This window comes from Lissotriton helveticus, chromosome 1_2 (genome assembly GCF_964261635.1).
Source record: "Lissotriton helveticus chromosome 1_2, aLisHel1.1, whole genome shotgun sequence".
Classification (NCBI taxonomy): domain Eukaryota; kingdom Metazoa; phylum Chordata; class Amphibia; order Caudata; family Salamandridae; genus Lissotriton; species Lissotriton helveticus.
In genome coordinates this window covers 121801686-121825105 of record NC_136058.1, presented here as the reverse complement: position 1 = coordinate 121825105, position 23420 = coordinate 121801686, and positions in this window count along the sequence as shown.

Genomic DNA, 23420 nt, shown 5'->3' with positions numbered 1-23420 from the left:
ACAAAATCTTTGTCAGCTATGTAATTTGGCAATCCTGGTCCTTCTGTACGTCAGTCTGCCCATGACTCACACATCTTTTATGTGCATTTCAGCTATGACAGAGGACACTCAGCCACAGACGGTGGAGAGTAGTCGAGGAAATGAGTCCGGCTCAGACTTCGCACACACGCAGACTGACACAGAGGAGGCCAGCGCCGGAGAGGGGGACAGGACCGTCCCTGAGGACTCGCATGTGGAGACACCATCGTCCTCCTCGTCGGACACTCTTGGTGAGCCTGCACTGTTGTCACAGACTGGGAGTGGGCACTCATCACCTTCTGTCGGAAGACAGCACACAGGGCCCACACTTCCGCCAACTGCACCATGTACTGTTCGTGGCCGGAGGAGTAGGGGGAGCAGAGTGGCGTTCGGTGCAGGCACCGCTGCCCCTGCCACGGTGAGCCAAAATGCACTGTGTGCTGAGGCCGTTGATCTGCTGCGACAGCTGTGTGTGGGGCAGACCAATATGACTAATGCTTTCCAGGACCATGATAGGAAGTTGGGGCAGGTGGTGGCATTCATGGAAGGGATGCATGGCGATCTTGCAGGTCTACACAGGACAGTGCAGTCATTGGCAAGCAGTGTGTCGTCTGCAATAGTACAGTCGCATGAACAGGGTGCTACTTCTGTTTCCCCATCTACACCACTGGATGTCTCAGGGGGTAGTGATTATTCTGAGCAGGACTCAAATACAGGTTATTGCACTAGAAGCAGCGTCAGACAGCACGTCAGGGCACACAGGGCACAGACCCCATCCCCTAGATCAGCTAAATCTGTTCACGTAGACGACGTCAGATACACTGGAGTACACACACAGGATCCACAAGTGTTGTTGGGGGACATGCCTTCAGGAGCTACACAGGCATTCAACACAAAAGGTACTCCCAAGGCAAGGGATACTCACATGTCCATGGACTGTACCTTGGACAAGGCCAGTCAGAAGACAAACGCACCTACTAAGAGCAGGGAGACTCCCAAGGGCAGGCCCACAGCAGAGGAAAGGGACACTCCCAAGGACAGTGACAAGACAAAGGCACCTCGTAGGAGCAGGGAGACTCCCAAGGGCAGGCCCACAGCAGAGGAAAGGGACACTCCCAAGGACAGTGACAAGACAAAGGCACCTCCTAGGAGCAGGGAGACTCCCAAGGGCAGGCCCACAGCAGAGGAAAGGGACACTCCCAAGGACAGTGACAAGACAAAGGCACCTCCTAGGAGCAGGGAGACTCCCAAGGGCAGGCCCACAGCAGAGGAAAGGGACACTCCCAAGGACAGTGACAAGACAAAAGCCCCTCCTAGGAGCAGGGAGACTCCCAAGGGCAGGCCCACAGCAGAGGAAAGGGACACTCCCAAGGACAGTGACAAGACAAAGGCACCTCCTAGGAGCAGGGAGACTCCCAAGGGCAGGCCCACAGCAGAGGAAAGGGACACTCCCAAGGACAGTGACAAGACAAAGGCACCTCCTAGGAGCAGGGAGACTCCCAAGGGCAGGCCCACAGCAGAGGAAAGGGACACTCCCAAGGACAGTGACAAGACAAAGGCACCTCCTAGGAGCAGGGAGACTCCCAAGGGCAGGCCCACAGCAGAGCAAGGTCCATCTCCCAAGGGCAGGGACACACACAGAGAGCAGGTGTCTACTGGAGACAGGTGCACCACAGACGACAAGTCTGCTGGCAGGAACAGGGCGGCGGCCAGGGCACAGGCTACATCCAGAGACAACACTCCACCTAAGGATAAGGCACATCCTACGGACAAGGCATCTAGCATGGACAATGGCGCAATCAAGGACAGGCATACTTCACCCCTGGCTGCACTGAGGCTGATGTTTTCTACTGAACGCCAAACAGATGTCTCCGCGGCGGAGTCCCCCCATACCTCCACTCCCATCCAGGCCAGTCAGAAGCAGAGGAGGGTGTCCCCTGTAGTTGCATCCCCCATTACACATGATTCCGAGTCCAGGCGGCAGGCACAGAGCAAACGACAAGCAGGCTCCAGCACGTCCCCAGAAACCAGATCCCCGGCTGCAGATGCTCCACCTATGGTGGGTGGTGATTCTTTGGAGTCCCCACCACTTGGCAGTCCTGTCCTGTCCAGGGTGCACTCACACATCCCTAAGAAACGCAGACACACACCATTGACACCTGCCAACCCCGATTTGGCTGTAGGTCAGCTATCCCCAGCTCCCAGGCCCACCCTGCCTCCTGGCCCATACAGCCCTGTGGCTCATCATTTCAGTTGTCCCAGTGGCGCTGGTGCAGTTGACTCTCATGTATCAGATGGTGGCACAGTGTCAGTTGTGCCCTCTCCTGTTGCAGGTCCTGGCAGTGTATCTGGGTCTATGGCTCACGTGTCAGTTAGAAGATCTGTGGCTGTGTTGCACACTCCTGTTTCTGGTGCTGGCAGTCTGTCTGGGTCAGTGGCTCACGTGTCAGTGACTACATCTGTGGCTGTGTTTCACACTCCTGTTGCTGGTGCTGCCAGTGTGTCTGGGTCCGTGGCCCATGTGTGTGTCACTCGGGCTGTGGCTGTGGCTCACACTCCTGTTGCTGGTGCTGCCAGTGTGTCTGGGTCCGTGGCCCATGTGTGTGTCACTCGGGCTGTGGCTGTGACTCACACTCCTGTTGCTGGTGCTGCCAGTGTGTCTGGGTCCGTGGCCCATGTGTGTGTCACTCGGGCTGTGGTTGTGTCTCACACTCCTGTTGCTGGTGCTGCCAGTGTGTCCGAGGCAGGTAGTTCACGCAGTCCCCCTGATTCTGTGATGTGAGGTGCTGAACACGTCACTCAAATGTTATTTCACATGGTGTGTCCATTGAGAACTGCGTGGCACTCTTGTGGTTCCTGTGACGGGTTGGTAGGGACACGTACTTGTGCAGCCTCTGATGTACCTGTTCTGTACTGCACAATGCCCTGTTGATGCTCCGATACTGCATTCTGCCCTCTCGTTTACTGCCTATGATGAACCTGCTCTGTACTCTACAATGCCCTGTTGATGCTCTGATACTGCATTCTGCCCTCTCGTTACCTGCCTATGATGTACCTGCTCTGTACTGCACAATGCCCTGTTGATGCTCTGATGCTGCATTCTGCACTCTCATGTGCTGCCTTTTATCAACCTGTTCTGTGCAATGGACTGTTGATGCACTTAGCCCCTCTCACGTGCTGCCTCTGATGGACCTGTTCCGTGCAATGGACTGTTGATGCACTTAGCCCCTCTCACGTGCTGCCTCTGATGGACCTGTTCTGTGCAATGGACTGTTGATGCACTTAGCCCCTCTCACGTGCTGCCTCTGATGGACCTGTTCTGTGCAATGGACTGTTGATGCACTTAGCCCCTCTCACGTGCTGCCTCTGATGGACCTGTTCTGTGCAATGGACTGTTGATGCACTTAGCCCCTCTCACGTGCTGCCTCTGATCCTGTTGATGCTCTGATACTGCATTCTGCCCTCTCGTTTACTGCCTATGATGTACCTGCTCTGTACTCCACAATGCCCTGTTGATGCTCTGATACTGCATTCTGCACTCTCGTTTACTGCCTATGATGTACCTGCTCTGTACTCTACAATGCCCTGTTGATGCTCTGATACTGTATTCTGCCCTCTCGTTACCTGCCTATGATGTACCTGCTCTGTACTGCACAATGCCCTGTTGATGCTCTGATACTGCATTCTGCCCTCTCGTTAACTGCCAATGATGTAGCTGCTCTGGTGCCCACTTTGCCCATGCTCACGCATACACTGTGATTATACCCCTATTTTGTACAATAAAGGTAGTCTATCAAGTCTCGTGGTCTGTCGTTGTCATTCCTGCTTGCGTACTACAAATGTGTATTCGTATATGCTTCTCATCAGTGGTTTCGGTAACATGACACTCCCCCTCCCTACGTCACGACCCTTGCTGGTATTCCCCTCCAGACAGCCAATGGTTTGTGCCTTACCTGCGTCGTCGTCCATAGTGGGCCATCACTAGGACGTGGTGGATCGCGAAGAGCATCGGGAAAGCGTGTAGCGCTGGGTCCATGGTGGTGGTCAGCTTGCGGTGGGTATCTCTGCTATGTCACCTATGTTCGCTGTGGGGATTCCGCCGTGTTCAGACAGGTTGTTTTTCCGCTGCGGTTTTATGTGTGTTTTCCGCCATCTTGATTTGGGGGACGGTCTTTGACGTCAGTACGTACGGCGGGGCCTCCGGATGTGTTCCGTCCACCACGTGGTCGTGTGTAGTTCGGCGGCGGTGCGTGCTTTTCCGTCGCGGACGGAAATTTGACACGTTTTCCTATCCTGATATGGCGGACGGAGTATCCGCGGCAGGCGGACACGGAAAAGGCTTTTTCCGCCTACTCCAGGGCCGCGGTGGCTCTTCCGTCCGCCATCCTAATGAGCCCCTATGTGTTGATTTCTGGGAAGTCCAAGGTCTCTGCAAAAACACTATTGATCTGAAAATTGCAGAGCCCATCTGATAAACGAAAGTCCTATAAGCCAGGTCACCAGTTTCACAACAGTAGGTCCACAAACACAACCTACAAGGAAATATAAGAAAATAAGCAATCAAAAACAAATATATGCTAAGGTTGAATAATTAACCATCACCATCATTTTCTAATATACTTCTCACAGCATTTTCAGCTCTATCTAGCAATCCTTATTTCACACCACGACAGGCGTAATCTACCTCCTTCCGTTGCTGCCCTAATTCGAAAAGACTATTCATAACACAGCTTCTTACTCCAGCCACACAAAATTCTCCACACCAATTCACCAGCAGCCGGATCATATCCCCACCACAACGTCCCATAAAAAGATATCCCCACCAGCTTACCAGAAATAGTAGTATGTGACAAACCTCCGTCTATGAGGCTCAACACAAATGCAATCAAATCACCCTACCTCCCCTCAACTGGTCTCCCACACACAGCAACATTAGCATGCCCAAACTGCAAAATTCCTGCTAAGCAATGAAGTATGTCCATTTAGTAAATACAGTAACCAACTGTTCCACCAATTCTGCTATTCTTATTCCCCGCATGTCCAGATATGGGCAAACAGCTGTGTCTTGTCCTTGTCCACTCCTAGGGCCAACATGCGAAACGTCTGCCACTGTGAACGAGACAAAGAATCAGCTATATTATTGCTCGTTCCAGGGACATGTCTCACTTTTAAAATAATATTCAACTGCAAACATCTCAACATAAAATGCCTCAACAGTTTAAAAACCCTTAAGTTCTCTTTGTCTAGTCACCAAGTCAACTACCATCACATATTCCACATTAAACAAAACTGTCCTTTTTTCAAGTTCATTCCTACCAAATCAGCAATGCAACCAGCAACAGAAAGAAACCAATAAATGCTGTGCTCCTGTCTTGCTCCAGCCAGTGTTGGGGTCACTGTTCGACACACCATCTGCCTGCAATCCAAGAAAATACCAAAGCCACTGGCTCCAGCCATATCAGAAAAAAAATCAGAATTTGCCAATACATTTCTGCATCCAACAAATACACCATTAAAATCCTATAGAAATGAAATACAAATGCACAAATCTGCTCTCACTGCCAAAATAATCCACACAGTGTGATGTGGCAAAGATGCACCAGACATGGCAAAACCCAACCGCCTGCAAAAAGTCCTTCCCCGCTGTGACAACTCTGCAGCAAAATTCAGATGCCTCTACAATGTCTGCCCTGTCTGCAAAGACACCTTCGTTTGCCAATGACGTAGTCCAGAAAGCCCACCATCTCACATACCTTGTCCTTGGACAGCTTAGCAATCATTAGCAATCATATGTAAAGTGTCCAATTCTATTCCCAGAAAAGCCAAAGCTTTACTATGTCCCTCTGTTTTCTCCAGTTTACAAAACCCTGCCACAATCACCAGCCCCCTCCTTTCCCACAAAGAAAAAAATCATCCTCACATATTTCTAAAGTGTTTGGTAACCCTGACAAGAAATCAGCAATTAAATTCTCTTTGCTTGGGACATAAACCATTTTCTAAATATAATCTTTCATTCTCATCGACATTCTAGCTAATCTTGCTGAGGAAGATGAAATGCCTTCAGTAGTTTTATAAGCTGCTTGCATCCACAGTGATGTAACTATCTGAATTAGGGTCAAAACTTGTTACATTTTGTACTTTTTCTAAAGATCCTTTGATGTATTGGAATTCTTCTTCACATAAAGAATCGCAACAGAATTTTACATGATTTTAAAGAAGTTGTCTAATGTTGAATACTTTCCCTGCAAAGTTTGGAATACATTTTGCACAATTTTCCTAGGAAGGATCTTACCTCACCCTTATTAGTGGAAGACTGAACATTTGCAATGGCATCAATTAGGGCTGGTTTAGGTTTAACACCTTGCTCGCACATTTCTGAAAATGTACATTTGCTTAACTCAATTGTTAATCCCTTGTTTTCTAAAATACCTAATACTTTGTCTAACCTTTCATTATGATGGCATTTGTTTTCCCCGAAAACCAAAATATCATCCTTAAAGAATAATACACCATTTTCCTTGCCAAATAAATCATGTATTAGTCTTTGGAATACAGCCGCAGCTGAAGCCAATCCAAATGGCATGGTTTGTATTGGCAACATCCAAAGGGTGTGATAAAAGCTGTGATTTTCCTAGACATCTCAGATAGTGAAATCTGGTGATACGTACTTGAGATGTTGATGGTTGAAAACCATGAAGCACCTTTAAGGCAAGAAACTATTTCTATTATTTTAGGCAATGGAAAGTGATCAATCAGTATATTAATATTAACATGGCGTAAGTCAACACATAAACTGATTTTTCCGTTGCTTTGTTGAGCTACTACAACCGAAGAAATCTAGTCAGAACACTCTACAGGTTCTATCACATCCATGTCTTCTAACCTTTGAAATTCCTTGGCCACTACTTCCCGTATCATAATAGGTACCATTCTCATTTTATGTATTTTAGGAATTGCATCCTTCTTAAGAACAATTTCATCCTCAAATCCATCCAGGATGCCTAATTGTTCTTCAAATACTATAGGAAATTTCCTTTCCATCTCCTTTCCCATTGATATGCCTTCATCCACAAGTAATACTTTGTCAACGCTATTAGGGTCTAAAATAATATGTAAGTACCCTTGATTGTGCCATCCCAGTATTGATGGGCCGTTTTTTGCCATGTGCAATTTTCCTCTTGCATGTCTGCCTTTGAATGCAAAGGACAACCATCTGTAGCCAATAATGTCTATTCTTTCACCGGTGAAAATTCTGGATTAATATCAGATGGTGACAAGTACTCTCCTACTTTTCCTTTGAATTTTTCTCTCCATACATCTTCATTCACAATTGTAAAAGGTGAATCAGAATTTGCATATATTTGTATTCTAACACCACCAATAGGCATGTTGCATTCAGGTTTTCCTTTTGTGCTTTTGTCATCAATGTTGAGTACAAATTTCCTTTCTGTAAGATTTAATACACTTCCTTGTTAATCATTATCCTCCTCATTCTCACTACTGTTACAACTTTTAATATTGTGAACACACTTCACTTTAAAATTCTTTTTTCTGCAAACTTTGGCATAATGTTCCATTACACCACAATTCATGCACTTTTGTTTGATAGCAGGGCAAGACTTACTGTAAGCTAAATGATCTTTACTACCACAGCGATAGCATTTCCAATCTGTATTAGTTGTTTTCCAATCTGTATTACTTGATTTCCCTTTTGAATCATATTTCTTCTAATGGTCAACTTTCCTACCACCAACTTTACATACACATGAGTCATCCTTCTCTGGGTGTTGTAATTTTGTCACACACCTCCCAGACATTTCTGCCTTTCATACGATATTAACTACTTCCTCTAGAGGTGAATTTCCATCAATCCATAAACGATCCTGAATGGTATCGTTATTACTATGCATCAGTAGTTGGTTGCTTTTAAAATAATCATGGTTAGCACCAAACTTGCAATCTATGGCTAGCTTTTTAAGTTCAGCGACATAGTCATCTACTGCTTCGCCTTTAAGTTGTTTGTGTTGAAAAGCTTTATATCTAGTGATACCAATGCAAACTTTTGGTGTGAAATATTTATCCAAATCTTGTAATGCTGCTAAAAATACATTTGCATCACCACCAATAACACTTTTAGGCATTCTGTTATAAGTATTTAACCCTATTGGACCTAAGGAAAGTAAAAGTATTATTTTCTTTTGTTCTGCTGACATTTTTTTGTTTTCATCTATTTCTGCAATGTCATTTTCAAAGTACTCCTTCCACTCTGACCATTTCATAGTAGGTTCACGACCAGTTACCCAAAGATTATGAGGAGGATTAATTGTAAAGTTCTGTTGTGCCATTTTGTTTTGTTGTGAAAGTTATATTTGTAGTGTAAATTACACTTTCTCAGTTAGAAATGTTTTTGTCTCTTAAACGACCAAATCTGTAAAAATAAGCAGTAAATGTAATGTAATAATTTTCACACCTGTTGACTGTGTTAAATTAAATTATATTTGTCCAGATGTTCTTATTTTATTTCAGCATGAAGTAGACATCAAAGTGGACTAGAAGTCGTAGCGTAGCGTTTCGAAGAAACTGACACGAAAGAAAACAAGAAAAAAATGGCCTCTCTCTCGGGTCACGTTGCGGGACCCTGACATCACTTGCGTTGCATGCGCTCATCAATAGAACACTCCTGTGTTCACCGCATGTACAGGATGACTCACGTTATTGCATTGTGGGACTCCGAATGCAAGACTCGCGAGTCATTTTGAATGCCGCACTTCTCCATTGAAAAATGCAGGTAATACGTTTCCTCCAACAGCATACAACAGTGAAAATACAGCGGATCGATTATCCCACGCTGTGTAAGAGGTAAAAATGATTTTCCTTCAGGAAGGTTTTACCTAGCAAATAGGCATTCTTCCGCTGAATATCCAGGTTAACTCCTTGTCTTTGTCACCAAATTCTGTAAAAGTAAATTTCCTTTAAAATTCTTCCTCTTGTTATAAGATGGAGAAATATCAATGGTTCATTCCGCCGGCTCGTCGCCAAAAATTGTTGTGTAATAATCCAGACAAGGATAAGGAAAAGTCTTCTCTATTCACTCACACAGGAAACAGGTGTGCCTTGTCCAGCAGCAGTAACAATACTGGCTGGAACCGAGGACCAGAACATAGAATACACACACCAACATTCCACTACATCATTAAACTCTAAGAGAGAATGTAGATACAACACATGCCTTATTTCATGTATGGCAGCTTCTTCCTATGGCATGCATCACTCGACTAGTCCTCATGCTTCACAGTATCCTCATCTGTCTTATCATCACATTGCATTTCTTTGTCACACCTTACCTGCAGACACTACCGTTGTGGGTGTTTGTGCATTATTTCAGCGTTTTGTTCCCCTGTTGAAAATCAAACCATCCCCCACTGATTTGGCATTGGTCCGGTTTTCAACCTCATCCCCCACATCCCAAACTGACCACCATTGCCTTGTACATTTTTTATCCCTGGTTTCTTCAGACAGGAACACCTCTGCCCTCTGACCTGCTTCTCTCTGGTTGTCCAGTGTTTCTGGAATCGCTTCTCACATCTGCAGTTGACCTCTGAAAAGCACCAACTGCAAAACTCCCTTCTGTATAAATTTTGTTGATCACCCCGGCAGGTTAGTTTGATCCCATAACCTGCCATTACCATCACGTACCTCTACCTCCCCCAACTCATCACCTTCATCACTGTAGTCTTTGATGCATAAGCCATTGTTTGCTCTCCCATGCCTTCAGGCCAATGTCCAGGAGCTGTATTGCTCTCCTCCGGTATCTATATGCTACTGACATACCTTTGGGCTGGTGATTCTGCTGCTGCTCTCAAGAGCTCACTCCAAGCCACCAATAATATTCCATCTAGTGTGCCACGAGCCACTCCTTCCTCTCTCTCCACATACGCGACTTCCCCGTTAAACATCCAAACCCATCTGCCCGTAGCGCTATGAGCATGCTGTGCAGGCTTCCATCTTTGCCCCGATTCTAAAATATTTGCAGACCCCCTTAAATCCTGCCATTCTTCCTCACCATGTGCCTGCTTGCCATCACTGTCCCTAGTGTGTTCACTGGGTGCATCCTTAGCCCAGTTAAATGCCCCTGTGTTGTTATCCAAGCCATCTATATTTAACTCACATTCTTTGACAAGTTCACTGACAAGCAGAACTTTCCTTCCTGCCTTGCCTGATGTGGTCGCTCCTCACCACATGGGAGAACTACGTTCCAAATGAGGCTATGGGGCTTGACTTAATTGTGCAAATCATTTGAAGCATGCCTTCAGTGCCACCTGGCGATCTCCTCCCAACATCACAGTTGCTTTCACACCATCCACAATACTTCCGCCCTCGTTAGGAAATCCAGCCCTCCCATCTGCCGACAGTACTGCCAACCCTGTGGGCCCAGTACCGCCAGCTCCACATCACGACTGCTCCAGCCGAACCACCTCCTATACACAGAACGCCCATTCTTCACCGGCAGCGCCCACACAACAGGTGACAGCTTTTCTTTCTCTAGGGCACATTCATCATGCTACCCACCTCACCCTCAGTAAAGGACCTCCTGGGTGCTTTGAAAACTCCTTTACCACGGGAAGGGAGGATTGAGCTTTCCCCACTCATGCCTGGTCTAATACCCCAGGCTTAATCAGATCATCCTGCTCAGGGCTTCCTGGGGCAAATTACTAGAATTGTATGCCATCTGAAACAGCCATTACACTGCTGTCATAACCACGTGTGACCGTCACTACAAAACCATTACCACGCATATGCCTTTATCACGCATGCCTCTAGCAAGCATTCCTTTACCACAAATTTTGCTGTAAAGGCATGAATTATAAAGTTATATGTGTGGTTAAGAATTGCACATAGAGGTGTGTGTGTCACCGGAGAATTCCAAGTAAGGGTAACACACTCCAAGTAAAATGGTAGTGTGTGTGTCACTGTGAAAGTAACTTGCGAACGCAAGGTAAATTCCTCTTAAAGCTGACCAGAAATCAAGAAAAAGTTAATATGCTTAAAGTCAAATGAAGGTGTGTTTGTCACCGTGCAGCTGAGAGGATGACAGACTGTAATCCCAACATGCAGACTCTTAAAGTTAATGAATTAACAGTTACCATTAAAATGCTTTCCTCCATATTGCACAGTTACTGACAAAAAATATTTCTCAGAAGCACCTGACTATTGGTGAGGAACGCTTTGTCACTCCAATTCCTGCAGAGTGCTGTAGTCCTCGCACCACCGGACAACCCCATCTATGCCGTAGAGGACCATCGATGCGTGTGCAACAACGCTTCTACCCGTAATAAGACTTCCGACTTCCACACCACTCCCTAGAAAGCAGGGAGATGCTGGTGACTGGATTGCTGGCACAACAGAAGGAAGCATGAATCCTTGTGCAACGTAAATAAGGAGAAAACTACAATGCTTTGTAGTTGCTGGTCTATCGACTAATTAGCTCCACTCCTCTTCCTTCCTCAGCAAAACCACTGCCACAGGAAAGGCACAGCACAGTAAAGCAGTACAGCATATAGTACAATTTGAAAGTAAAAGTATGTAGTGATATGTGTGGTTACTATATGCGTGGTAATGGCACTTTTAATATGTCCTTATGAATATGTCTTTTTGAATGTGAATTCTAATGACATGCGTAATAATGGATGCGTGGTAGTGGATTCATTGTAAATGCATGCATTGTGAATGCATGAGTTGTTCCATCATACAGCCGGATGCAATATCTGCCGCAAAGGATACTGCCTCACAAATTTAAAATGATAGACCTGCCTGACAAAAAACGCTACACAGCTCCTCCCTTGACCTCAGAAGATTGCTGAAGCATCCCCTCCCCTTCAACTAAATACCCCCTGCATATCAAACCCGGGCACTTCGAAACCCTAACAATCATTACCCCTGCCATGTGGCCTGTGCCACCTGCACAAAGCCATCTGGGGGAGACTCTCCGATGCCATGCTGGGTTACTCTAATTTCAAGATTATTGTAGGCAATACTGGGAAGAGCCAAAGTAAAGTGGAAACCAAAATTCGGTGTGGGGTGGGAATGTGATTATGTGTGTCTTATTTCCCTGGCTGGATAGACTGTAGAAAGGAAATATGAATATGATGTACAGTCTATTCTGCACGGCTCTATGTCCACCTTTAAGATGGATACCTAGAAGTACTGTAGCTATTTCAATTGTGATGAATGTGGCCTTCTCAATGCTTCGTTTGTAATTGTCTATTAGACCAAAAGATCACAATTAAAGAAAAAAAGAACATTAGAGACAAAATGTAGCGCTGGTCAAGTTGCACAGCAGCATGATGTTTGCTTTCTACATGCGATGCAACTTGCCACAGATTTCGGCTGTGCCAAATGCATGTCAATTACAGAGCAAAGGGACTACTTGCAAGGAAACTTGCCTCATCAATATTCATGATAGGTTATTGTTTTTCTGAATCATCTTCAAGAATCTCTGTGTACCAACGTTGTAAAGTATGGGTATTTCAACTCATATCTCTAAAAGAGACAAAGGTTGCATTACTACAAAGTAGCTTAATAGGGAGTGTGCTCCCTATTGCCCATAGCTTTCAAAATACGAAGGAGACGTTTGTCTTATTGGTAGCTTCCCCAGTGTGAAGGAGCACTTAATAACCCTTCAAAGCTTTGCAACCATTCAAGCAGTACGGTGACCACTTCAGTCCACATCATTAAGGACAGTGGCTCCAGACCTGAACCCAGTATGGGTACTGACAGAGAGACTGCAGAGGTCACAGGGGCTCTCTCTTCCCTCTCCCCCCTAGATTTAGCTGCTCTGGGTGCCCTGGGGTACCCACTTTGGAGAACAAAATGCTGACTCCTATTGACACCTGGTATGGGTGCTGGCCGGGGGGCTGTCCAAGCGTGACCTCAACAATTCTGTTGATGCGGGTGCCCAGGTGGGCACAGAGGCACCCACTTGGCAAAAAAATGAAAAAAGAATAATAAATGAGCTGCAAGAGCAGCTCATTTGTTATTAACTGCTCAATTGAAGGAGCATAGGGCATTTTCCTACCCAGCAGCCATGGCTCCAGGAGAGCTTACCATATTTTTAAAGCTGTATGCTCTTCAGCTGGAGTACAGGGCCTTGCTTGTGGTTGGTTCTATGGCTGCACTTTGTCGTTTGAAAATCGTTATCAAAAGACTTAGATTCATGTTTAATGTTCTTATTAAACTGCTTTATTAAAATACTTTAAGACAATCACTATTATTAAACATTGGGAAGTGTGAATTTATGACATATACATTTGGTTATAGTTAGCAGTGACTTTTTGGAACAGTGAAATAGGTTTGCTTTATATATGTTGATGTGCTAACCTCTTGATAAAGCCAATAGGCCGACATGCTTCTTGTATTTTGACCCTTTGACAAAGCCAGTAGGTTTGCCTTACTCAAAATTACATCCTTCATATTGTTACATCACCTAGTCAGCAGGGGTTTGTTGGAGAACCTGACCACAGGTCAAGCCCTGTGACCAACCCCATGCAGCGCACTGTGCCCAATCCTAAAACTACACATGATGATTGACATCTTACTTTAAAATAGAGGAAACGTAAATTCACTGAAAAAACAAAGATTAAAGTGACATTGTTGTTAGGAATTGTAATTATATCTTACTTTAAATTTAAAAATCCTGAGAAATTAACTGAAAAACCAAAGGTTAAAGGGGCATTAAAGTTTGCTAAAAATTTCAGTTAAAACATATTGTTTGCAACTAACAAAGCCACTGAAATTCACCAGTTATAGTTATTTCAGTTAACTATACAGCAATCTAAAAAGATGGGTGTGGTATCTTGTTCATGTTAATATCCTGTCAATATCTCCCTACCTGCTCAGACCAGTGTGAATGTGCTGTGTGGAATGTTGGTGTGATGATGCGGAATGAAATGTTTAGTTGCCTGTGAGTTGAAGTTGAAGGGTTGGAGAAGGGGCTGAGCAGCAGGCATGCTGCTCCTGGTAGGGCCGCTTCACTAGAACTCAACAACCTGTAACTGAACTTAATAAATCTACTGCCTTTCTCAGCATTCCAAGTGTGAGGCGATTACCAAGGTTTGCAGTGGTTGCGTTAGATGGGAACTTACTCATGCTCTCTGCTTCACGGAACTTATTTTGGGCAACTTACAGCATCTCACAACATGTGATAACACTACAGACTTCCAGATTCGTTTGTTAATAGAGTGGTTTTGGCGCATGACAGGAGCATTTTGGATCCAATCTCATAGTCTTTAAGTTCCAATATGGGAAATTTCAGTAATTTTGGCATACGTCACATTTTGTATCATGAGCAGTGTGGGTTGTCTTTTCTAGTTTTAGTGACAGGCTGTATCTACTGTAGGTTTTCCAGTATACGTTATTACATTGCATCTTAGTTTACACTTCAACATTGAATGTTACATCCCTTACACATGGGTTTTGCGTTAATGGATTTATAAGAGGGCTGGGTATGTATTTTAGTTTCATTTTTACATGTCACACTCCCTTACATGAGGGCTGGATATGGATTTTAGTTCCATTTTTACATGTCAAACTCCCTTACATGAGGGACGGGTATGGATTTTGTTTCCATTTTTACACGTTACACTCCCTTACATGAGGAATGGGTATGGGTATTAGTCCCAATTCTGCATAGTACATTACATGACCTCTACATGGCGTTGGCTTCATGGGTGTAGTTCCAATTTACACTAGTTTTCGTTGTTAACCCTTATACGGGGTATGTCTTTATGGGTCATGTCCCATTTACATTAGTTCTCACCCTTACGTTAGGGGTAGGTTATGGGTGTCAGTCCCATATATACGGTTAAAGTCAAAAACCCTTACGGGAGGGTTGACTTTATGGGTTACAGTCCCAAGTAATTGACCCTTACATGAGGGGTGTCAAAATGGGTTTTTAGTCCCATCTTCACAGCATACAATATGTTCCTTACGTGAGGAATCCAGTTTTCACTTTTTGTCTCGGGTGCTTATCACCCATTGCTATATGTTACAAACTGTTTTTAAATTGTTTTTCCGGGGGAGGATGGGTGATATTGATGGTCAATGTATTTGATAATGCTTGTCAATTTATTTATTCATCCTTTCTGGTTCAGACTCTCTCAAGATGTTTTATTTTACTTTGCATCCCTGAGTTTTGAACTATTTTATGCATATGTACTTTCCTGTGTATAGTTCTTCCCATGTAGTATTGTTATTTTCATTTTTCATTTAAAAGGAGCGGGATATGTGATATCCTGCATATTTACTCATGTTTATCCCAGGTTGCCTAGCTCCTACCTGCTCAGCCAGTGTGAGTGTTCTGAGTGGAATGTTGGTGTGACGGAGATGCATGGAATATTTGGGTACCTGTGTGGTGAGGTTTGACAGTTGAAGATAGGCTGAGCAGCAGGCAGGCTGCTGCTTTTGGGGCAGTGGTATATGGACTATCAGTTGTGGTACTTGGATTACCAGGCTGATGTACATGATTACCATCCTGCAACAAAGCTAATAAAGAACCTACAAAGGCACAACTCTTCTACGTCTGGTAAGATACAACAAAGAGTTAGACTGATGGGGGGGTCTATTAACCCACCTGGTACAAATTGTCCAACAGGCCTTTTAAGAGGTCCCATATTGCATTTAAAAACCTCCCAATTGCACAAACAACATTTAAGGTTGAGGGCTTGATCCCGAGAGGTATTTCTATAATTGATACAAATTGGTTTTTAAAATGTTTTCCGTTCACCTATGAACCATAAGCAGTCCAATAAAATATGAATCCCATTACATTTTACCTTCAGCTCACAAGTACAAATGCCCTGCTCATCTCTCATTACTGCTTTTGTCTTCTTATCTGTGTAACATGGGTTGATCCCGACCCAGAATTTTAACACAGTATTCCTAAGTTTGGTGTTAGGCAGGGCCTCGTTGTATAGAAATTGGACAACATTACTCCAACCTACAACCAGGAATTGAGTGGACAGTTTACCCCTCAAGTAAAGTAAAGTAGATCTCCCTCTCTAGCGCTTTTAACTACAATACTGTATAACTCCTGCTCAGGGATCTGCAGACATTTTCTCCACTGATCTGGCGTTAGTGAAAGTTTCCCACAGAGCTTCCCTAATGTGTGTTTTATTCGAGAGGCCCAGAACAGTTCACTGTTCTGTATCTCTGCTTTACAAAGGTGCGATGTTTTAGGGGTTTAGTCTCTATTAAATCTCTGCCAGAATTTCAGTGTGGCTTGTACCCGCAAATAGCTCCAGGCTGTCAGCTGACATTCTACACTTAAGGCTTGAATCATAGTTGAGGGTGGCAGTGCAAGGAGCCTTTTCATACATGCACCCTCTTCAAGATTCAATCCAGTTTGCAGAGCGATTGCATTAAAGGAAGAAAATAAAGGGCATCGTCGGGGCCCTCCATACCTCCTGCTCAGCTGTTTTAGGCCCCATACCGAAGACGATGCAGTTGATTTTAGTGATTCAACGTGATCTCACCAGTTAAGCTCAGCATCATACACATACCCAAGTATTTACATTTGTCGAACACATCAACTTTATTCCCACCCAAGTGCCAGTTAAAACCCTCTTTCCTTTCCCCAACATCAGTATCTTAGTCTTGTTGAAATTAACTGTAAGTCTTTTGCCTAAGTAGTAATCATGGAAGGAATACAGTTTCTTTTGTAATCCAACTTCGGTCATGTCCACTATCAGCAAATCATTGGCGTATAGTAAGCATAGGATGTTAGTCCTGTCCATTTTGGGGCAAAGGCCCCTTACTTTTTTACAAATGTTTGATAGGTCGGACAAGAATAGAGAGAATAATAGAGGAGCTAGGAAACAGCCCTACCGAAGGCTGTTCTTTATGGGAATTCTCATTGATAAGGTCCCTTTGAAATCTGAGTTCACTCTGGCCCAATTCTGGCTGTGTAGCTCCTGAATTATGACGAGCTGCATCATCTTAATGCAGAGCTGCCTTAGCATATCCCAAAGCAATTTACAGTTGATCAGGTTAAAGGCAGTCTGGTAGTCGACAAAATAGTCAGCCCCTCAACTCAACAGACTTCTTTGCCATTGCCCATAAGGATAAGGCAATGGTTGATTGTTTAGTGGCCTTCTTTAAAACCACCTTGCTCAACTGGGATTAAGTTATTTTGCTCTACCCAAGTTTTTATTAGATCTAGCAATACTTTGGAGAATACTTTCTCCCCCACAGCCAATAAACTGATTAGGCAGTTATTTTTAAGCTGCATGGCATCATCTTTCTTATATATCTGCCTAATTATCGCGCTTTTCTATCTTTCTCCTCAACTGCCTGGAGAGGTGGCATGAAAAAACCTTGCCCACCAATCCACATTGTTTTGTATTATAATTGCATGGAGGTTGTCTGGGCTCTCCGCCTTGGTTAGCTTGAGTTTCTGAATAGTTTATTTTATTTTCTGGAATGAAAAATACAACTTGACATCCTCCTCAATCTCAACCTTAATCTTCAAACCTTCATCGTCATTATTACTGCCATATAAGTTACTCGAGTGGTTGACCCAGTCAGCCTCTCCTTCTATGCACCTCATTTCCCCCTCCTCACAGCCATCACTCATCAACTGCCAGAATGTCCTAATATTATTTGTACCTATCACTTCAAACATTGTTTGCCTGTTTTTATTTGTGAACTCTATTTTTCTTTCCTTCAGCCTATTTTTGTACTCAAGCTTTGCCTGGCAGAGTTTGCTGGGTCTAGCTTTTTCCTTAGCAGTCTCTCTCATTTTCGTACCCTTAAATTTAATCTCCTGCAATCCTCATTGAATCAGCCTTATCTGCTACCCCCAATATCAAACTCTCGCACCTTTTTATGGGCACCTGGGTTAACACTTAACCTCCAACAGTTTGTAACCTGTTCGATCACTTGGTTGTACCATGGTAGGGCCACTGGCGTAATGAAACTCGAGGGGGCCTCCCTGCAAGTAACGTGGACTGGCCCCCTCTGGGCTCAATCCGGAGCTCTGCAGCCATAGTACTGTGCTGAGGGGGCCCCCTGGAACTTGGGGACCCCTGCAACGCAGGGGCTGCGGGTGCCTGTGTTACGCTCCAGGGGTAGGGCATTACTCTGGTTGCCTGGCACAGAGACTAACATGTAATCTATCATCAGGTCATTAAGTGTCTTTAAATTTTCCTCTGTTATATGGGTTGTTGTACATTTAGGGTATTCTCCTTGCAAGTCAGCGACTATATCTCTTTGCTAGCACAACCCTACGCCAACCAATACCTCAAAAGGCCTCTGATCACTGCCCTTCCTCTAGCTGTGTTTGTGTTTTAAAAACTGCATTAGAAATAGTAAGAGACATTGCCTGGGATACTGGGGTTAATTCTATTTCAACTCACTAGTCCCAGGAGATAATGGCTAAGGCAGAGACAAACTCCTAGCCTGAGCCAAGCTTGGTTGGCTCGCCCGTCGTACACATAGTACACACAGGACATTCAGGATGTTGTACAGTGTAATGTGGTCCTTGAGTAGCAGACAGTCAATCAGTTAGCAGTTATTTATAAGCAGTATACAGAAGTCCTCATTCAACTATGCTGATAGGTGATAACAGTGCCAAAGTTGACCTTGTAAGATAGGCAGAACATAGTTCTAGGTATCTAAGCTTAAATGACTTGCTCATCATTAAATATCATGGGCAGAGAAGAAATAAATAGCAACTTTGATTACGTTTTCTTGCGTTATAATGTTAGATGTCTGGAAAATTTATTGAATGATCCATTTCACATGTTACACAATTTCGATGTAATTAGTTTCATATTTCGAATATATATAATATGTATTTAATTGTTTAGGAACAGTTCCAAGTAACAATGTAAGGTATAGTCTTGATCCTTGTGAACTAGGAATAAAATTGTCAAGGCATAGGTAAAAAATTACACAGAACTTTGAAACTGTGTGTTTTTAGGTCTTGCGATTACACCTTTGTAAATATAGAAAAGAAGTTAGTGATGCCATATGAATCTGCCATGCCTTGTGTGAATACTTCAATGGTGGTTGAAAAATGTGCGCAGACTGTAATAGTAGCTCTTAGCTGCAGACATCATTTTTTTTCCTGTAACTTCTCCTCATGAGTTGGCAGTCACAATTAATTAGAGTGTAGTTGCATAAATTGGGTATTATCTTAAGTGCTGAGTTTAAGGTGCTCTACTTATGCCATAATTACAGGCTCTGCAGACCACCACTTTTGAAAGTTGTTAGTTCCAGGGAGGATAAGAATAGCTGATTATAACCATCGTGGTTCACAAAGATGCCATAAGGTGGCAATTGTAAGCCTTTTTATAGACTTAGAAAACATAATTTAATGTAAAATTTAGCTTTAGCTAATGTGACCTTACATTACATCTGAAGGGTATATTTATACACTCTTAAACCTGGAATCACCAAGGAAAATAAATGTTTAGCCTAGAATCTGAGAATGTTGCTTTAATTATGCACACGTGTACTGCTTACTTAAACTTTACTGTATTTATTGGACTGCCGCTCATTTCTACACAATTGTTTTCAATCTGTCTCTATTTTACCACATTACAATTAAATTTGTCAAAGGACAGACTTATCTCAAGACCCCAATGTATGTGTATATGTATATATGTGTATATATGTATATATTCACTGAAAAACTGCATTAAAGGTTAGTTATACGAACACAAAATTGAAAAAGCCCAGTAATTTGCCAGGGATCACGTACGGAGCACAATGCACATGACAACTCATGCCCTCACCTTGTTTTGCTTTTAGTATACAGCCTGTTATTAACATGGCACTGGATAAGGGCTGTAAAGAGCTGGGGTGTGCTATATTCAGCAAGAATCTGCTAAACATCTGCCACATTTCATATGGATCGATCAAATGATGACAAACTCATTAGCAAATTAACACTTATTTTCCTTTGCCATTTGATTGAACTGCTTGAAACAGATAAAACGAACATGGTCAGCGACTAGCTGCCGCCTCCCCCCCAATCCGGCACCCAACACCCAGGAACGTGGACACGAGACATTTTTACTTTTTGGAAGGCGGGCGCTAGTCGCCCGGCCGTATTTATTAAAGTATGAAATTAAAAAAGGTTTTTAATTGCATCATCAACAATTTATACAAAAATCAGCAGGACATTCAGATACATAATTATTATCAACAAGTTTGAGAGCCTGACCTTAACAAAACTCTAATACATGTTGTTTCCTAACCGAGACTAAACATCCTCATCTTGATTTTTGTACATTTCTGGCCATATGGCAGGGTCACTACCGGTGTCAGGTCCTACAAGCTGCGCCTCCCCCTGAGACGTGCGCATGCGCAGTGTTACCCCGGGAATTGCCCGGTCTACGCCCTGAACTCCATTTAACCACTGAAGGAGGGCCCTTACTCTGCGCCAGCCGGTGACGTCATGAGTATACGCGCGCGGGGTGGCTACCAGCCTAAGGAAAGCGTGAACTACTCCTACCCGCGCTCCTTTGCAGCATGAATTACCTTGCCCCTGGAGTTCTAGGAGTGGCCCGCAGGCCCCTCCCCCTGGGCGGGAACCTCCATAGGATGATGCCCGCCCCCTCAGACCTCAAATATGTGCTCACCGATAATGACCTTACCGCCACAGGCCAGCATTGTTAACCGACGATCTGGCCTCCCCCCTCTAGCCCCTACCTAAGGAACACTCCTACTTGCAAATCCCTCTAGCCAGGCCCAGATATTGTCAGACCACAAGACATTCCCCTCCTCAGTTAAATGAACTCCGTCCCTCAAGTAATACTTGTCGCCCCAGATACACCCATGAGGTATTGACTGTAACAAGGGGGCTCGAAACAACCTATCCAACCGTGTGTTGATCCTCTTTACCGAGTGATTCAACGCCCTGACCGAATGTCCCCCCCGCCACTGTAATCGGGGTATGAGTTGTGACCATACTAGTGTGCAACCCGGGCAGATCTTGGCCATCCAACCCGCCGTTGAGATAATCTCCTCGATCAGAATGCGCCTACCCAGTGTTGCCAAATCATTCTCCCCAAGGTGAAGTATCACCACTGACGGTGGAGATTGCCGGCGCGCTAAAAGCCCCTGGAAGAATCCCCTAAACTCGTGCAGACACAACCCCCCTCTGCCAAAGAACGTGATGTCCAACCCTAGTTGTGCCGCCCTTTTACCCCTGTCACCTGACGTAAAGACAAATTCTGCTCGTTTTACATAGGAGTGACCCACAATCCAAACACTGTTCTTCATTGTTTCCTGGCTGCCGCTCCGTGCTGATGTATGTTGCTGGTGCCCGACGACCAATTCCTCCCCTGCGTAACAGGTCTGAGAAACTGTAAGAGAGCGGAAACAAACCAAGTGTGAGCGCCATGTAATCACAGCATGTCAATTCGTACATAACGTTTGTAGCATTCTGAGGACCATCTCCCAATTGTCTTCACTCTCTCCGCTGGGAGGCCCCCCGCCACCGCCTCAGTTGCTGCCCCAATCCTAAAGGAATGAGAGCCAAACTCTTTAGGGTCAAGACCTGCTTTCCTGACCCCCATCTCCAAGACCTTCCTGAATTGATATCTGGTCAAGGGGCTCCCATCGGCGTGACAGAGCAGTGCCCTGCCCGCTGAGCCCACCAGCAGTCCGTGCAATAATTCCACGTGCCTCACTGGGCAGCAAGGGTTGGCGGGGGCCCGTTGGAGAACTATGGTGTGGCCCCTAGACTCCTGGTCGGTCTTTGACTTCTGAATAGTCACCCACATGGTGTCCTCCCTTATCGTCACACTAGCCCTTTGCAAGCCGCCCAGTAGGTCTGACTTAGAACCTGCCACAAGTTCGCTAATTCTCAGCGCCCCATTGAATGCCAAAGAGAATGCTGCCTTAAAAAGAAGCACCTCCCACTCCGAGCTACAAACAGTGTCCAGCGTGCCCAGTAAAGCTGTCAGCCGGGCTAATCCTATGGGCTTTCTCTTATCCTTATGATGGCCTTGAATACGGCGCCATCCCCTCAAAGCCTTACGTATCATAAAGGTATTAGTGGGATCTCGGAAGCCCCTAGCTTGAGCGAAGAATGACACCGCTGCCCTATGTCTGTTTGCCGCTGCCACCGAGCGCCCCTCCTTATGCATCCATTCTAAATAGGCTGCAAAGCCATCCTCCTGTGCCCAAAGCACTTCCCATTGTTGCCCCAAAAAAGAACAATAAGACAAAAACGCCCCTTCGTAAGCCGTCTTGGTCCTGGGGGCTAGGCTAGCGACCACGAGGTCCTGTAATCTGGGGCACCAATCTGCCAAAGTACTGCTGGGAAGTGCGCTGGCGAGGGGTCTGCTGTAGGAAGATGCTCCCTGAAAACCTGCATTTTGAAGCGAGAGAGGGAATCAGCTGCATTGTTCAGAACACCTGGGACATGTTTGGCCTTAAAAATGACATTCAATTTAAGGCACTGCAAAACAATTTCTTTGATCAGACGAAGTATGAAAGGACACCGTGCCCCCTGCTGGTTGATACATTCCACCACCGTCATGTTGTCCGACCAAAACACCACTGATTGATTACATAGGTGTTCGGGCCAGACCATCAGTGCCACCCATATTGGGAAGAGTTCCAGGAAGCCAATATTGGTGTTCAGACCCCATGTTCTCCATACCTCCGGCCACTGTTGAGCGACCCACCTGTTCCCTAGGATGGCGCCAAAGCCCACACTCCCGGCCGCATCCGTCCACAGGCCCAACTCTGCTGATGTTGTCAGCGGGCCGGGCCAGACCACCCTGCCGTTAAAATCTTCCAGGAACGCCATCCATATGAGCATATCCTGGCGAATTTCAACCGATAGCCGAGTGCGGTGGTGCTTCTCCCTCAGCCCCTTCATTGCCTGGGCAATGGAGCGAGAGAAAGGGCGAGCCATGGGGATGATCCTCAATGCGAAGTTCAATTGCCCTACCACCTCCTGTAATTGCTGGAGGGTGACCTTATCCTTCCGTAAGCACAAGCGTAGTGCCGTTTTGAATTTGTCCACCTTATCCCTAGGCAATCTAAAACATCCTTCCACTGAATCAATCTCAATGCCGAGGAATTCTAAGCAGGTAGTCGGGCCCACAGTCTTCCCGGGCGCAAGCGGGACACCAAAAGCCCGCATGAGCACGCAAAATTCCTGCAATGCTAGTGCACACTCCTGAGATCCCGCTGTACCCAGGAAGAGGAAATCATCCAAATAATGCATGACCTGCTGATGGCCCGTCACCTGTCTCATGGCCCATTCAAGAAAAGAGCTAAACATCTCAAAGTAAGCACAAGATATAGAGCAACCCATGGGCATGCATTTATCTATGTAGAACATATCCCCAAAGGTGAAGCCCAAGAGATGTTGATCCGCTGGG